This window comes from Hypanus sabinus, chromosome 9, assembly GCF_030144855.1.
Source record: "Hypanus sabinus isolate sHypSab1 chromosome 9, sHypSab1.hap1, whole genome shotgun sequence".
NCBI classification, from domain to species: domain Eukaryota; kingdom Metazoa; phylum Chordata; class Chondrichthyes; order Myliobatiformes; family Dasyatidae; genus Hypanus; species Hypanus sabinus.
Window position 1 is genome coordinate 24431426 of NC_082714.1, and position 15346 is coordinate 24446771.

At 39.1% G+C, this 15346-nt stretch overlaps 1 protein-coding gene across 3 annotated transcripts in view; it reads right to left on the reverse strand.

Moving 5' to 3' along the window:
* mrtfba (myocardin related transcription factor Ba) overlaps nt 1-15063 on the reverse strand; it is a 233184-nt gene extending 218121 nt beyond the window's left edge. For all 3 annotated transcript variants that reach the window (XM_059979310.1, XM_059979311.1, XM_059979308.1), the window contains exon 1: nt 14987-15063. The gene's annotated coding sequence lies outside the window, so the exon portion shown is untranslated. The remainder of the gene's footprint in view (nt 1-14986) is intronic.
* Between the last annotated feature and the right edge of the window lie 283 nt (nt 15064-15346).

The window sequence follows — 15346 nt, forward strand, 5'->3', positions numbered from 1 at the left end:
ACAGGAATTAAAAAAAAACAGCCCTAAAATTGCATGGTACTTTAAATGTTTTTTTGCAATATACAAACTGTGAATATTTAGATGAAAACTGAAAAATCACATACTTTTGATTGTATTTGTTAATTGAAGTAAATAATAAGTACAGTACAAAGAAAATCTTTCATGTTTCATAAACATTTTCCTGTTTGTCTTTACTACAAATTTATTGTCTATAAACACTGTCCAGATGAAAGATACAGTTTAATCCTCATTAGATCACCAAAACGTTCCATTTCTGGTCTGTTTCTGGATTTATATTTGATTGAATTCATAACATTGAATCCATGCTCACAGTCAGCACTAAAAGCTTGAAATGTTCCAATAATGTCAACAAGAATGAACAGTTTACAAATTCTTTGTTTCTAAGCATGCGGTTCAATATACCAATGATATGAAATCACAGTATTCCTGCAATGCTTTTGTCATATATAAAAGAAAATTCTAGCTATGCGACCACAAAAGCTGCAATGTGTGTGTGGGGGCATTTCAGTGACTACGCAGCCACGCACCTGCACAACTTTGAGGGAACAGTGAACTTGATCCTTACTCAAGCTTTTAAATAGTAATGCAAATTAATTAAAATCACCTGTAACAGGTAGTTTAATTTCATCTTGGACCCCATAAGTGGCAGTATAACTAACTATCAAGAATTAGCTTTAGAGTTCACTATATGAAGATTGTAAAGTTTAACAGTTCCCTTGGTGGTTCTCAATTAGACACTGCTAGCTTATCTTCAACCAAACATCATATAAGACCTGCCAATAAGTTCTCCCCTTTTCAGCAAAGTCACTGTTTTCAATGTTAAAATACCAGCAAAGAGGCTCCAGGCACACTCAAGGAGAAATGAAGCCTAAATGAATGATTTCCATAAATTACATTAAACTGGTATTTAAAAACTTCTCAATAATAAATTATGTTAGGCACCCAAATGTTCTCTATAAATCAATCAATAGTTTGCCACAAATAAGTTATTAATCAGAAAGGTCCAATTACTTTTTAAATTACCATAAAGAATCAGCCAAATCAAAAGTGATCTAGGACACTTAAATTGGAATACTATACTGCATCAAATAAGATTAGACCAAAGATTATAACTCTGGGCATTTTAGTCTCCAAATGTAATATTCCAAACATGAGAAAATCTACAAATGCCGGAAATCCAAAACAACATATACAAAATGCTAGAGGAACTCAGCACGTCAGGCAGCCTCAATGGAAAAGAATAAACAGTGGACATTTCAGGCCAAGACCCTTCTTCAGGACTGAGCCGAATTAAACGGTGGAGAAGGCTGGAAGGTGATAGGTGAAGACAAGTAGCTGAGAAAGATCAAGGGCTGGAGAAGAAAAAATCTGATAGAAGAGGAGAGTGGAGCATTGGAGAAAGGGAAGGAGGAGGGTATCTGGGGGAAGTAATAGGCAGGTGAGTAGAAGTAAAAGGTCAGATTGGGGAATAGAGGAGGAGGACTGTAAGGACTGTTGAGGGCCTTGAATGGAGGTGAGGGAGGAGGTGTATGGGTAGGTGTAGCACTTAGGCCACTTGCAGGGATAAATGACTGGAGGGAGATTATTGGGGAGGGATGGATGGGTGGGCAAGGGAATCATGGAGGGAGTGATTTCTGTGAAAAACCGGTGGGGGAAGGTGTGTGAAGGTAGAGATATGTTTTGTGGTAGAATCCCTTTGGAAATGGCAGAAGTTACACAGGATAATGTGTTGGATGCGGAGGCTACTGTGGTGGTAGGTTAGGACAAGAGGGACTCTATCACTATTACAAAGGTGGGGAGATGGGGTGAGCGCAGATGTGCAGGAGATACATAATGAAACAAATGTAGTATGTTTGATTAAATTTTTCTGAACAATGGAATAAGCGTCAAGAGCTAAAGAAATAAACAGTGTAAGCCTTTAGGCTTTAAAGATGTACAGATACTTTCCAATAAAATATGTAACATATCCTATCATTCTTCAACTGTATGATTAGAATGGAAGGCATCTCTCTCTTTGCTTAACATACTGAATTTATTTTCAAGAGGATCATTAGTATTCTCCTTTAAAGTTTAATTTTAATGTATGAATGCAAGAATTTGAAATTTCTATTGAACATTTAACTTGCTCAATTCTCATTCCTTCATAGGATAGCTTCACACAACCACTTACCATTTTTAAACGGGCATGACTGTAAAAAAAACTACTGCATAGCACAGGGATAGAACTTAATATGTTCAATGCTCAAGGGCAAGGCACAGTTCTATTAAATAAACATGAAAATGTTTACATATTTATATAAATAGTGCTGCGAAACAACAAATTTCACGACATACAGTATGCCAGTGATATGACACCTGATTCTTTTTTGGAGAATCTTTGGATTTTCTGGGGAGATCACATGGCTAGAGTGACATTATTAAGATGAAGACAAATGTCTAAACTTGCAGACAAAACTTTTGAGTTAATTTTTCTTTAATTACATTTAAGAAATCAAAAAAATTACATCAAACTAAATGACTCTTTACATATTTTGTACCATATGGGATGACAAAAGTACAGAAAAAGAAACATTTTAAACTGCACATCTGAAAATACCAACTTGTTCAGACTTTGGGAACAGAGTGTTTGTCTCACTCTCAAACATTTAAACAAATGTTTTCTATTCAAAGACAAATGGTGGGTTTCAGAGAAAAATAAACACAGATTCATTAATTTGGTACTTTAAAGTATCAAAGGTACACTGAAAAAAATTAGCTCTTTATTACTGAAGAAAACAAGTCATGGGTCTGTGGCAAGGATCAGAATTTTGATGTTTTAAAATTTCTTTGGAACTAAAGAAATATTTAAGAGTAAGCAAATTTGGGAGGATGGTGCACCAACTGCTGTAATGCTAAACCACATCTGAAACCTTATTTGTCTCGAGCAAACTAATTAGTCATACAAGTGTGACAAGTGATTCCACATAAATGAAGGTGAACAAAACCAAGGTTCTCAGCCCTAATTTTAGTACACAGACATGAAGCATTGATCAGTACAGGTCCTTTGGACCATAATGTTGTACCGACCTTTTAACTGACTAAGGTCATTTGAAACCTTCCCTCCCCTATAGCCATCCATTGTCTTTTCAGCCATGTGCCTATCAAAGAGTCTCTTAAATATCCACAAGTATCTGCCTCCCTGGCAGCGCATTCCACGAAACAAGCAATATCAGTATAAAAAAGCTACCTCTGACAACCCCCTATACCTTCCTCCAGTCACTTTAACACTCTGCCTCCTCATATTTGCCATTACTGTCCTAGGGGAAAAAAGTGCTAGCCGTCCACTATCTATACATCTCACAGTCTTAAACATTGCCATCAAGTTAATCCTCATCATTCTTCACTCCAAAGAGAATAGCACTAGCTTGCTCAACCTTTTCTTATAAAATACGCTCTCTATTTCTGGCAGCATCCTGGTAAATCTCCTATGCACCCTCTCTAAAGCTTCCACAACTTTCCTATAATGAGATGACGAGAATCAAACACGATACTGCAAGTCTGGTGTAACAAGTTTTATAGAGCTGTAGTCTTTACCTTGCGGCTCTTGAATGCAATCGTCCCACTAATTAAGGCCAACACGTTATACAGCTGATGAAGGGTCACGGCCCAAAATGTTGTCCATTTACTCTTTTCCATAGATGCTGAGTTCCTCTAGCATTGTGTGTGTGTTGCTTGGATTCCCAGCATCTGCAGATTTACTCATGTTTGTGACACCATACACCTTTTTAAATGGCTCTATCACTTGCATGGTAACTTTGAGGGCTCTATGGACAAGGACCCCAAGATCCCTCTGTTCTTACACACTGCTAAAAGTCCTGCCATTAATCTTGTACTCCGCCTTCAAGTTCAATTTTCCAAAATGTATTGCTTCATTTTTCCAGATTGAATTCCGTCTGTCTCTTCTCAGCCCAGTTCTGCATTCTATTAATGTTCCATTGTAACCCTGTGATAACCTTCAAACCATCCACAACACCATCAACTTTTGTGTCATCTACAAACTTACTAACCCACCCTTCCACTTCCTTATCCACACCATTTATAAACATCACAGTTCCGTGAACATATCAGAGCAGATCCCCGAGGAACACTAACTGACCTTTAGACAGAATACAGCTATGACAACCCTCTGCCTTCTGTAGGCGTCAATTCTTAATGCAAGCATCCAAGTTTCCCCGAATCCCATGTGTCCTGACTTTCTGAATGAGCCTACCATGGGGAATCTTGTAAAATGCCTTACATCATATCCAGTGGAAAACATAAATACATGGAGAGAGTGAATGAGGCAGGATTACACTTAATCCCTCTTTAGAGCAGGCTTTACCAATCAACTCCCTTAACCATGACAGCCATTTTCCTTTTGCAGGCTCCAGTAGCTTTCCATGATCACATCTGTGCTTTTAGGAAGAGATGGCACAAATTTTTAAGATTGATGCAAGACATCACATCCCTCCAGGTGCACAACTAATTGGATCGTCTGGATGCCTAGTGATTACCTACCTTTTCCCCCCTTATATTCTCAGTCTCAGAACTTGCTCCACTTCAGCAGATATTCAATGCTTGTTTCTCCCCTCTTCTGCCATAACCAAACTTTTGATTATATACTTGACTTTACAAATTATCTACGTTCTTTATAATTAAGTATTTTATTCATCACTTGTACCCAGCTTATTTAACAGATTTATTTTTGTCTCTATCTTCGTCCCTGGTACCATTCTGCCTCATTAGCTGATCATTTCTGGCGTCTCCTTTCTTGACAAAAGGCCAAAGGTTTGAGGTAGAAGTTCATCCCCAATCCTCTTCTCTGATGCAGGATATATTGAATATTTTCAACATTTCCCTTCAGATACACATGTTGAAATGCTTTGATTTTTCAACCCTCAGAAAATACTTGGCATTACATACCTGGCAGAAGGTAATAGTTTCTCTGTCAGCTCTGGAAATCAGGTAATTTCATACAATTTCCATGGACAAAGCCTTATAATAGTTAACAGGAAAAGAGGATAATTGGTATACACAGGAGTAACACATACAAAAATGCTGGCATTCCTCCAGCATCTTGTATGTGTTACTTTGGATTTCCAACATCTGCTGAATCCCTTACGTTTATGGTATTCACAAAAATCCTTCCCCATGAAATACCTAGAATTAGGGGGTTCAGCTTCTAAAAATAGCAAGTCATCTAGAGATGAGGTAATTTGTTTCTCTCAAAAGGATTGAGAATCTTGGAACACTCTTCTCAGTGGTGGAAGCAGAGTCTTTGAATATGAGGTAAAAATATCTGTGGTGAACAATGGTGTGAAATGCTTTGCAGTTGGATGGGAGTGCTGAGTTGGGGTTATAGTGAAATCAGCCATGATCATATCAATGGTAAAATAAACTGGAGGGATTGAGTAGTCTAATTCTAAATCATAATTGTATGAAATATTAAAAAATGACCACCAGCTACATTAATATTAAAGAAGAAATTATTTAAATGAGCAGGTTTTGATTCCAGCTTAAACATTGAAACCATTGAGATGTTTTCAAAATAGTCAAGATGGCATTAAACATAAAATGATTAATGTACCCCCACTACTTTCAAATCTCTTAGTATCTTTCCGTTCAGTCGTTCAGTTAGTCCTGACGAAGGGTCTCGGCCTGAAATGCTGACAGTGCTTCTCCTTACAGATGCTGCCTGGCCTGCTGTGTTCCACCAGCATTTTGTGTGTAGATGTACCTACTGTCAAATGATCCAAATTGTGCACAAAAGTGAACTTTTCTTCCTTATATGCCTTTCAAGTTATAAATGGTGTTATAGGTGGCTCAGTGCTGACATTCTCACAGCATCTAGTCAAATGATGGTACTTTAAGCTTCACTGATAAACCTACTAATTCTGATAACATAACATTTCAGGTGATCTTTCAATTCAGTCAAGGGACTGTTGCATCAACATTAATGTAATGATTCCTTTTTTCCCTTTCAGATGTATATAAACATATAAGGCACAGTGAAAACACACCAAAGTTACTTTTAATTACTTCCTTTTCACCATATTTGTATTCATCTTACCTTTCAAAGTCACCACTCTTCTTTCTGCAGATTTGCTGTTTAGTAGTATCTACTAAGAAGTCTCTCAACACTGAGAGACTTCCTATCCCCTGACAATTACGCTCTCAATGAGAGCTCCGAGTTCACCATACTGGGCATCAATGACAAATTTTCCATTGCATGTGATAATTTTGGTCTAACCATCAGCACCAAGATGGAAATCATACACCAAGCAGCCCCAGATCAACTTTATGTGGAGCCATCCATGTAAGTGAATGGCCAGCAGCTCCAGGCAGTTAACAAGTTCACGTATCTTGGCTGCACCCTCTCAAGAGCAGTTCACACTGACACAAGGTCAGCTGTAGAATCGCCAAAGCTACTGCCAATTTTGGGAGACTATGTGACACTCTCTAGGGATGAAGGGGAATTACTCTAAAGATCAAGCTGAAAGTCTACTGTGCTATCATCCTACTCTACCCCTCTTTACAGATGAAAACATGGAATGTGTACATGAGACATGCATGTAGACTGAACCACTTCCTCGTCATGCCTATGGAAGATTATGAAAATCAATTGGCAAGACAGAATTCCTGACTCAGAAGTGCTGTCTGCAGCAGACACACCCACCATCCACACATTGCTGATGAAATATTAAGTCAGATGGGAAGGCCATATTGTCAGGATGTCAGATGATTGCACCCCCAAGCAGTTGTTCTTTGAGGAACAGTCCACAGTGAAGCACTCTCATGGTAGTCAGTGAAAACGATTTGAGACAGGATACACTCAAGATTTTGCTCAAGGTCCTTGAGATTGAGCACACTTCCTGAGAATAGTGCAGTCTTCTCAATAAAGGCGCCACCAAAGCTGAAAAGAATTGCAACGCTGAAGCAAAAAGGAAATGACAACAGCAGAAAAAACAAGCAGCAGGCACCTCAACTATGGAACTGTCATGCACTTGCCCCACGAGTGGGAGGTATTCCCTTGCCTAGCTTGAATTCAGTCATCTCCACATACACAAATAACAAACACACCCACTCAAGGAGGACAATCACTTACGATGGACGCACACATTAAGAAGTCCAGAATTTTTGGGGCTGCCTTTCCTGTATTCAGACTTCCTATCCAGTATTCTATTGTGCCTCCATTCCATTCTTCAAGATTCACTGATTCTATTACACATCTTTCACGGTTACACTTTTCATTCAATGTTTTAATGGGTATTCCTTTATTTCTTCATTTGATGCCTCTGTAAGATCTCTTCCATGGCAGTGAACAAGTTGTGCCACACCATTTCCTGCATTCTTACCATAAAGCAACATAATTCTCTTTAACGGCACTCCACAGGTCATTCACCATAGGATAGCGAGCCTATGGCTTGCTCTTGTAGCCAAATATTTATGTCACAGGCAAAGCTGAGTTTCTAGTCAGTAAGGAACACACAAATAGTAATGGCACTGAACTTTTAAATTATTTCAACTGTCTGTTGCTGGAGATGGTGCTTTGTGACATGAAATGCCATACAATGTTTGTTATTACTTTTCAGTCCTTGACTAAATGTTGTCCAAGTGGTGAGGCATGCATATATGAAATGCATCTTCTGTGGACTGTAAACCAAACTGACCTTTGTACAATCATTACTTTTGACCTTGAGGCAAGGAAAGTCATTGGGAGGATACTGAAGACTGTTGGGCCTAGTACACTAGCCAAAGGAATTCCTGCAGCAACATATTAATTTTACCACTGCTTTCTCTCTTCTAGATCCAACTTATTTTTTTATTGTCCCATTAGTATTTTCTTTTGTCATTTAAACAAGGTGGATTTTTACCCTATTGTGGGTGAACATTTTTTGGTTCTTTCTCATCTCTCCATGCCTACGCACTTACTTATAGCTTGTTACATTTGAACTGTATCCATTCCTGTAAAAGGTCATTGGAAAAACTACCTCTTTCTCTCTGCATAACTGATAGCTTAGCTGCTCAGTATTTCCAACATTTTTAGTTTTATTTCAGTTTTCTGACATCTGCAAAATTTTGGATTTGATACAGGGCAATTCCACTAATTGTACTCTGCACAATGAACTTGCATATACTCACTTCTGTGTCAAGTATGCAAATATCATCCTGTCAATTTTTTTTAAATTGTTGCCTTCTGTGATATTAAACATAGGAAAGAAATTTTCTTTTAAGTTCGTACAAAAATATTGTTAACCTTAGTTTAAATAAAATATTTACTTGCCAAGACTTATTTGTAACATCTGGTAATCATGTTCATACAAGTCAAAGAATGCACATAATGCAAACAGTGTTAAAAATTAATGCCTAGAGTAATAACATTTTTGGATTAGATTAACATACTAGAATACTTACTATTCAAACTGATGTGTACAACACACTATAGGGAAGCTGGGGATGTACATTAAAGTAGATTAACATGTTAAATTAGGTACCTTGTGGACAGGACAGGCAAAAACAAAATCAACATTTTTAATCATCTTCACTTCCAATACTTACAGTAAAATTCTTCCTACTGCAATCAGTTTGATCCTTAAATATTGTACTAAAATTAAGTATTGTAATATCATTGTGTGATGATACAAGTAATACAGTAAGTTGCAAGACTGCACTATATTTAGAATGCATCATTTACTATTTATCTCATTCCTCCAAATGAATCTTCCATTACACCTCACAGGAGTAACAACTCATGCTGAACTGTGGTTCTACATGTGTCGGTACCATAAACCTTACAATGTAGTGATCTTTCATAAGAGGCAGCAAGTGAAGTATTCCTCAACCTACTTTTAAAGATGCTACTTATAATGTTTTCAAAAACAGAATTCCCCATTTTCCAATGTTCAGTACATAAAACTGATGTTACACAATGAGATGACACAAACTGATTCTGTTTTAAACCAAGACACTCCACATTGACATACAATAACAGAATAATGTTGAACTAACACAAATTTCCACTGCAATTTTAGCAATAGGCAACTGAGGTACTGCAGTTCTACAACCTATGGAAATTATTCAATAGGTAGATTACTTTCATTAAGTTTTATGAATGATTTATGAATTATTTTCCCATTCTGGCACCTGGTGTGATATACACACCAATTTGACCAGTCATATTCTACAGTATTCTAGGCCATGGTGAAACCTGGTAAGATTGCACCATTAGGAGATAACATTTCTATCTATCATTTTACTAATGTAGCTGAGATCCTTTTAAAAAATGTGCATACCCTCTTGAGATTGATATTAACAAGGAAAATAAAACTACAAAGTTTAACATAGTCTTTGGGAGAGTTACAGGCAAATTTCTATTAATCCAAAGAAAAATATGCCAACACTTTATTGGGAAATATCCTCATGTCATGTTATGGGGTGTTAGACTTGGCTCAGCTGTGGTACACTTGCCTGTGTCAAAATAGCTACAGTACTGTGTACTGTTCCAGTCACCACACTACATGAAGAATATGATACCATTGGAGAGGGTACAGAGTACTCTGAAAAGATATTGCCAGGATTGAATAATTATAGAAGTAAGGGGAGTCAACTAAGCAGATTTGTCTTCCTTAGAACAAAGACTCAAATTAGATTAACTGAGGTGTGAAAAAGTATAAATTTTCAAGACAGAAGAAACAGAACTGCTACAGGGGTCAGTAACAACGGGACACAGACACAAACTGACTGAGAACAAGAGGAAAATTAAAGAGTGTTTTTTCCCCACTATAGAGTAAATTCCACTAGAGTAGTGGGAATTTAGAATTAACTACCTGAAAGGTCAAAACCATCCTTAGATTTAAAAAGCACCTGGACAAGTACCTACAAAATTACAGATGGTGATCTAAAAGGGAATAACATAAACATTCTATTTTTGGGAATTTAGCAACAAATGGCTAAATGCTTTAGTCTATAACATACATTTCTAAGATTCAATGAAAAATAAGGGTGCAAGTTGTATGCTAGAAATTTATGCCCATAAACTAGAAAAACAGTCCCCTGCAGTATTAAGCACTACTAACTTGTTGAGGGCGCAATTATTTCCACTGAGAAATCAGGGCTTAACTGCTGTCATTATGTAAAAATTGCACAGCACAATTTTGAAGGTATACAGAGGCGGTCTCTCTCAAGTATTCAGTGCAACATCTTTCAAAAAACATATACCTTGTCATTATTGCATTGTTCATAAAGGACCTTTAATACACTCAAACTGTGTGCTACATTTCATTCATTACAATTCAAATGTAATGTTTAAATCTATTTCATTGCCTGCTAAGCCACTTTAGGACATCAGGTTGAGGTGCACTCAATACATATCTAATTGCGCAATGAAATCCTCACCATGCCTATATGCTGAGAGGGTACATCATAAAACAACCTATTAGTACAGAATATTAATTATACTTTAAAGTCTGATTATTATAAGATTCCAGGATCACTGATTGCTCCTTCTCCTTTCTCCAAAAAGTTCATAATAAATCTCTAAATTTCGTACATTTCTGATGTGCTTTAAATAAATTTATGAAATTTGTACCAAAGTGAACCAATTGAAGAACAAGACCTAGCTTGATGGTAATATTTATCAGGTGTATGAATGTACAACCTGTAATAAAACTTTACCGAGCTTATCAGTTAAATTACATCACATAAAAAAGATACAAAATAATGTGAAAATACTGAATCCAAGCTGTGAGCAAATGGAAAAGGAACAACAGATAAAGTGCTTTCTACATGGCCTGGTTTATTTATGTTTTAAAAAACATGAAAATTAAATTTTGGAAGACATTATAATCATTTTGAATCTAAGATACCTTGAATATTTAATTAACCAAAAGACAGATTCTGCAAACAGTATCACACACAAAATGCTGGAGGAACTCAGAAAGTTAGGCAGCATCTATGGAACTGAATAAGCAGTCATCGTTTTGGGCTGAGATCTTTCTTCAGGACTGGAAGAGGAGAAGGAAGATGCCAGAACAATAAGATGGGGGTGGGAAGGAGAAGGAGGACAGCTAGAAAGTGATAGGTGAAACCAGGTGGGTAGGAAAGGTACATGACTGGAGAGGAAAGAATCTGATAGAAGAGGAGAGTGGACCAAAGGAGAAAGGGAAGGAGGAAGGGCAGCAGTGGGAGGTGATTGGCAGATGAGAAGAGTTAGGAGGTCAGAGTGGAGAATAGTAAAAGGGGTAGGGGGAGGGAATTATCTTTTTAAACCAGAAGGAGAAATCAATATTCATGTCATCAGGTTGGAGGCTATCCAGACGGAATATAATGTGTTCTTCTTTCACCCTGAGGGTGGCCTCATTGTGGCACAAGAGGCGGCCATGGACTGACACGTTTGTATGGGAATGGGAATCAGAGTTAAAATGCCTGGACACAGGGAAATTCCACTTTTGGCGGATGGAATGGAGGAGCTTGACAAAGCGGTTCCCCAACTTACAACAGGTCTCACCAGTGTAGAGGTGGCCACATCTGGAGCACTGGACACAATAGACAACCCAAGCAGATTCACAGGTGAAGTGTTGCCTCACCCAGAAAAACTGTTTGGTGCCCTGAATGGAGGTGAGGGAGGAGGCGAATGGGCAGGTGCAGCACTTTGACTACTTGCAGGGATAAGTGCCAGGAGGGAGATTAGTGAAGAGGGATATATGGACAAGGAAATCAAAGAGGGAGCGATCTCTACAGAAAGCCTGGGGGGAAAGGGGGGTGCGTGGGGGCGGTAGAATTCCTACAGAAATAGTGTAAGTTGCAGAGAATGATGTGTTGGATGCTGTAAGGACAAGAGGAATGCCATCACTCTTAAGGTGGCATGAAGATGGGGTGTGCGTGGATGTTCGGGAAATGGAGGAGATGTTGGTGAGGGCGGCATCAATGGTGGAGGGAGGGAAATCCCATCTGAAAATGGAGGACATCCGCGATATCCTGGAAAGGAAAGCCTCATCCTGGAAACAGATGCAGTTGAGACAAAGGAAGTGAGAAAAGGGAATAGCACTTTTACAGGAAAAAGGATGGGAAGAGCTATAGTCAAGATAGCCTTGGGAATCAGTATGCTTACAAAATATGTCAGTCAACATTTGTCTCCAGAGATGGAGACAGACTGATCAGGAAAGGGAATGGATATGTCAGAACTGGACCATGTGAATTTAAGGACAGGTTGAAAATTGGAACCAAATTTGATCAGCCCACCATGGTTGCACGAAGCAGCACCAATGCAGTCGTCAATATAACAGAGGAAGAGGAAGAAGAGTTGGGAAGGATTGTGGGGGGAGGGTTAGTGAAAAGGCAGGCAAAGCTGCAGCCCATACGGCTGCCCATGGCTACCCCTTGAGTATGGAGAATGCGGGAGGAGCCAAAGGAAAAAATGTGGAGGGTGAGGACCAATTCTGCTAGACAGGGGTTCCCAATCTGTGGTCCATGGAGCCCTTGGTTAATGGCAAGGGTCCATGGCATAAAAAACATTGGGAACCCCTGTGCTAGAGGGTGGTGGTAGAAAGGAACTGGTTAGTTCAGTATATCAGATCTATAAATAAACAGTTTAAACTTAACAAAAGAAAATCTGCAGATGCTGGAAATCTAAACAACACACACAAAATGGGGGAGGAACTCATCTGGCCAGGCAGCATCTATGGAAAAGAGTATAGTTGACATATCGAGCCAAAACCCTTCATCTGGACCTGGGGGTCCGAAATGCTAACTATACTCTTTTCCATAGACGCTGCCTGGCTTGCTGAGTTTCTCCAGGATTTTGTGTGTGTTGCTTAGTTTGTACTTAATTCTTTTGGCTCCTCCTATTAATATCATTTCAGGAATTAAACTAATTCCACAATGCATCAACTACAGCTTGATCGAGTGCAAGTTCTAGAAGTCTCAAGCACGTAAAAGCTTTAGTATTTCAGAAGCATACCTAAACTTCACTCCCTTGATCCTTAACATTCTTAGTTCCAGAAAGAAAATAACAAAAATAATACCTGGTGGTACAGGAAGTCAATGTGTTCTTCTGGAAGACAAGTTTCAGTCTGTTTTGTAAGAAAGATATGAAAACCAGATTCCTGGTCTAAATCTCTGAAAATGGAGGCACCAAGCACTTAGGCAGCAGTATCTTTTTTTCATTTTCCACAAAGCACTCAACTTGGATAAATACAGCGATATATTTTAAAACCTTCTCCATTTCCATGGAAAAAATTCAATTCATTAATTGCAAATCACAGATAATGATAAAAAGTTAGATTATCACTCCAAAATGATAAAACCTCCACATTTTAAATCCTACAACATTACAGATCAAAATACTATCTGGAAATAAAGTCTGTCAGAACATGTATCTTAACTATATCACTTCTTAAGATAGATTGTATGTTGCACAATTTTGATATCATAATAAATGTCAGACTAAACAGATTAAATTGTGAAATGAGTTAAAATTGTAATTGCACATTTGTGCATCCATTTCAGTAACATATATTGTAAAATTTAATTGAGATTACCTTTCTATTCTCCAGCAATGAGTACAATCAGTAATACTCAAAAGCACTTTGCATTGTCTTGAAATCATGAAAGCCATTGTTCGTTCTCAGTTTCTAGTTTGCCAGATTAACATAGTTCTCAAACCTTGGTGTTATTCCTACTTATCATTACTCATCATACAGCTTTAAGGTAATAAGGTTTTATATTGCCTAAATATTAAATGATTTCCAATCCGAAATGGCATGGTTTAAGTGCTTAAGATGATAACAAAAAAAAGCACAAATACATCTTATTTGCTTCATCTGAGTTTCCCCTCACAAGAATGGAAACATGCCAGAAAGGCCTCATAGCCCGTAAGCTTAAACAGTGACATGTGTATTCCTGTGGCTCTGGAAGAATTCTCGTGGATTAAAAGTACCTTTTCAACAAGGTCCATACTAAAATGTACTGCACACATTACAGAAATAATAGTAATAACCATAAGCTTATATAAAACAGTTGCTGACCCAACAGCATCCTTGCACAGCAATCAATTGAAGCCAGAAGTTAACAGTGACAGCGCTACAAAACACTCATTTATATGGTTGATGAAATCTTAATGTCCTGTACTCTGAAGAATAATTCAATTAATTAAACATAACAAAAATAAAATTATGAAAAATAACGGTGATAAGTACTCCTCCTACAGTAAATGACATAATTTACTATGCACGCCACCCTTTCCTGGTACATATAGCTTCACAAAAGTATTGCTAAGCAACTCAGATCTATAAAAAGACATCATATCAGGTTTGTACCACATTCTCATGAAAATGGATGTGTCTAGTAAATAGGAGTCCACTCCAAAACGAGAGATTTTCTGCGATCTCATTAGGCGTGCCTACATTATACAGCCACATACTATATACGTTGATTACTAATAATTTACAAGTCCAGTCTAATAAATTGGCTATTTTCCGTATAGACCATCTTCAGTATACTGTACTTCAACTGACAGGATCCTGGATTGTGTTTCCTCTGAGATAACAAGCACATGGACATTGCTGAATCGGGGCCAGTGTTATCAGTCAGAATTCACGATTGATAAATATTGAAATGCTAAAGCAAAGTTCACTCGAGAAGGGAGGAAAGGAAGGCGGAATATCCTGTTGGCAACCTATCTAGTACCAGGGCTGGGGGAGAGAGAGAGAGGGGAGCAGACGGTGATCGGGGGAGACCTCGGGAGTAGCCCAGGCCGGAGAACGGCCGCTAACCTCAGCGTAAACTCTGCACAACCGTGCCGGAGACCCTTTAATTGCACGCATTATTTCGGCTACCGGTAGTCACCATGGAAACGTTTGCTGAGCGCACCGGCCGCCTCGCGCAGCCGCCCTGCAGCCCGAGGGCCGCACACCTGAGCCGCACGCCGGCCGAAGGAGCGTCCACTCACCTGGGCGCGGAGGTGCCACCTCGACCGGCGTCCAGAGCACAGCTGTCAGCTGGCGCCCACTCCCACAAACCCTCGCGCGCAGTATGCAAATAACTCCGCGGCGTGACGCAGGCGCGTCCTGTGCCCCTTACCCTCCCCCTCCCCGTGCGAGGGCACGTACCGGCAGGCGGATTGTTGCCGCGTGAGCGCGCGGCGGGGGCGGGGTCAGAGGGGGGGCGGGCACGTGGGTGGGTGGATGCGGGGCCGCGAGGGCAGAGGCCGCAACGCGGAAATGGCGGGAGGACCCGCACTGACCGGCAGGCTTCGGTGCCTTCATGTTATCATTTCTGGAGAAGTCTTGACATGCTCCAATATGTTGAA